The sequence below is a fragment of the Dipteris shenzhenensis genome, chromosome 20, assembly GCF_047967505.1.
Source record: "Dipteris shenzhenensis isolate YYH24624 ecotype China chromosome 20, Dip_SZ_1.0, whole genome shotgun sequence".
Taxonomy (NCBI): domain Eukaryota; kingdom Viridiplantae; phylum Streptophyta; class Polypodiopsida; order Gleicheniales; family Dipteridaceae; genus Dipteris; species Dipteris shenzhenensis.
Window position 1 is genome coordinate 34,377,761 of NC_141615.1, and position 3,429 is coordinate 34,381,189.

Sequence of the window (3,429 nt, forward strand, 5' to 3'; positions counted from 1 at the left end):
ACGCAAGATGTGCATGATGTAGTTGCAAGGGAAGGTTCAGCTCTGCACGAAGCATGGGCTGTGCCTTATTGGCTGGTCCAAACTCTCCAGAAGAGTAGGTTTCTGCTCCTTTATTTGGCAGGACTCGCAGGGATACAGCTGAGGCAGAGGGGTCACAGTTTTTAGAGTCAGCTAGGATGGGTACCATCATCGATGAGGAAGAGTCTGAGTGCTTTGAGAATGCATGTGATAATGTGCATTGGATGAAGGCCATGCAGGATGAGTTGAGCTCCATTCAGAAAATAATATATGTACATTTGTAAGACTAGAATATATCTGCTCTTACAAATTCAGATTTTTCTTTCTAAAAACCAAAGTTCTACAAAGCAAAAAGAAAACTAAAGAGAAGAAAAATGAGCTAACAAAAAACAAAAGGTAGACATACTTAGTAAGCAAAGCAAGGCTTATGTCATCATCAGTGCCCAAGAATAAGCAGCTATATTGGGTTTCTAAAGACGCGCGGAGATGATACCTGAGATGTGGTAAACTTGCCTCCCGAGCAGAGGGCTATTGGAACAAAATGGGTCTACAAGCTGAAAAGGAAGCCTGATGATACCATTGATAGGTACACCGCTAGGCTGGCAGCAGGGCAGTTCCCCTGCAGTTCCTCACGGAGCATTTAGCCATCCTTTGCTAGACAACTGAAAACGTAAATGAAGTGGAAGTACAACCTATATAGAAAATTCTCAAGATCACCCAAAATTGAAGGTGTCCTGAACTGGCCCATTGCGGGCACAGACCCTTCTAACCTATTTTACATATCATTGGGATCCTAACCTCCCAACACCATCATCATGGGATAGCATTCAAGAGATTGCTTTTATATATGATTTTCCAAGGTTGACGCCCTCTCATGATACAAACTTGAAGTAGTGGTGTGCATAGGTGACCCCTCAACCTAGGTGTGATGAGTCCTGCAGAATCCTTTGCAAATTTCCTGATGTAAAAATCTGCCAGACCAACTCCATCACATCTAGAATGTAAGGTCTACAATCACACTCTGCGCTTTACTCAAAAATATCTACTACAATAATAGTCACGCATCCTAACTAAGCATCTGAATGTAATGTGCAATTTATCACCAAAATTAAGCAAGTCATCGGCAGCTTCTGCTAATGCCGTGACCATGGTGCCTTTACTCACCTTTGGTTACACGTCCATACAGTCCTCTGCTTCTGCCTGCTTACACAACAGAAGATTAACTACAAGAATTGTAACACATCCTAACTAAGCGGTCTGTGCAACCTATCACCAAAATCAAGTAAGTCATCAGCAGCTTCTGCTGCTGCCATAACCATGATGCCTTTACTCCTCTTTAGTTACACGTCCGTAGAGTCCTCTGCTTCTGCCTGCTCACACAACACAAAAAGTCTCACCCAACAACGTTCCTTTTTTAAAAAAAGAAGTAACCCAATGTTTTCGTGATATCGTCAAAATAAAATATAAGTAGTGTCTACCTCGGTCCACTTGTCTGCCCACCATGATTCATGGTCCTGCCGTAAGGGATTCCCGGTTCCCACATCTTTATGCCAACGCAGATCCGTATTTATGAAGGAAGGATATATTGTAGATTGAACAGCGCCAGCCCAATCAAAATCCAAAAACTTGATCTCAAAAGAATCTTCCACTGATCTCACCATGATGTTGGGAGCCCGCAGGTCACCATGCGCCACTTCCATCCCCTCACATGTATAAGTATGTGCCTTCTTCAATGCATTGTGAACTGCTGATTGCAATTCAGACTTTTTAGTTTCATCCGAATGATTGGCTCACTCATGTACAGTTTTCCAATCTGGACGAGGCAGGTATTCCATCTCAATGGCGACCCAGCCACCTGCAATTTTTTCAGATTTGAAGAGCTTAGGAGCGATGCCATTATCTGCCCATGTGGCATGCACGGTGTCCCCGTACCTCTTGCAATACTTGACCAACATCAAATCCTTAGACTGCTCCACCTCCACCACAAAGAGAAGTACTAGCTTTGCCTGTAGAGGATAAGGAAGTCTCTTGTCAACTTGTGGAGGACTTGATCCATAGAACTGCTTCAATTCAGAAATACCTTGTCTTAAGGCCCAGAATGCTCTGCAAAGGCAGTCCATGTCTGTCTTGTCGTAGGTATTGGTATAACAATGCATAAAGGTAGTGAATGGTTGGCATGCCACCTTGTTCAAGTAAGCGAGTCCACTTATCCTGATGTGGACACCGACCAGCTCTACAAGAAAACAAGGACAAACTGTACTTGCTCTCAATCTCTCTTCCATACTAGAGAGGAACAAGCCATAATAATGAATCCCCTTGACACGTCCCCAGCACTCCTGAAACCTCTGATCTGCAAGCAAACACAAGAACACACCAACGTGAGGAAACCGAGCAGGCTGCTCACCACCCAACCATGACATCTACGGGATGCAATCCCGAATCAGGAGATATAATTTCAATGTCTGAAGAAGAATACGAACTCGCAGTTCGCAAGCAAAAAATTTCATGAAAAGAGACCCAAAGGATGTCTACACAAGCAATTTCAACCCTACTTTGACAAGTTTGGGGAGCAAACATTGATATTCATTTCATTTTAAATCCTCACGCAGCAACATCTTACTGCACGTTGTACACAACAAAGATTGACAAAGAAACAAACAACGCTGTGAAGACAACGATGGCCCAAAGTTTCAAAGACATGGAGCTACAGAGGAATGTATCCATGAAGTTGGCAACACAATTTTGAATACGCAACATATCAGTGCACAACAAGCAGTTTACCTATGCCTTTCGCTCCCACTCACTAATGCGATAAAAGAATTCATATACATAAACACAAATCCAATTGAAGACAAGACACTCCTACTAAAGCACACGGCACAAGTAGAGTTGTTGCAGCCAAATAGCACTGACATCTTCTTTCACGAAATCATCACAAAATATGCAAGAGCCTTGGATGCAGGGGCTGATATGCCTGCTCAAATCCTAAATTTGCAGCAGCAGGTGCAAGTGCAGATGCTAAGCATGTGGATACGCAAGATGTGCATGATGTAGTTGCAAGGGAAGGTTCAGCTCTGCACGAAGCATGGGCTGTGCCTTATTGGCTGGTCCAAACTCTCCAGAAGAGTAGGTTTCTGCTCCTTTATTTGGCAGGACTCGCAGAGATACAGCTGAGGCAGAGGGGTCACAGTTTTTAGAGTCAGCTAGGATGGGTACCCTCATCGATGAGGAAGAGTCTGAGTGCTTTGAGACTGCATGTGATAATGTGCATTGGATGCAGGCCATGCAGGATGAGTTGAGCTCCATTCAGAAAATAATATATGTACATTTGTAAGACTAGAATATTTCTGCTCTTACAAATTCAGATTTTTGTTTCTAAAAACCAAAGTTCTACAAAGCAAAAAGAAAACT

At 43.2% G+C, this 3,429-nt stretch overlaps 1 long non-coding RNA gene across 1 annotated transcript; it reads right to left on the bottom strand.

The window, feature by feature from the left end:
• Positions 1-1,347: 1,347 nt before the first annotated feature.
• On the bottom strand, positions 1,348-2,032 carry LOC147889565 (uncharacterized). Its single transcript, XR_015542949.1, has 2 exons — positions 1,497-2,032; positions 1,348-1,388 (listed from the first exon to the last, which is right to left on the bottom strand). It is a non-coding gene; the product is annotated as an uncharacterized LOC147889565 (long non-coding RNA).
• Between the last annotated feature and the right edge of the window lie 1,397 nt (positions 2,033-3,429).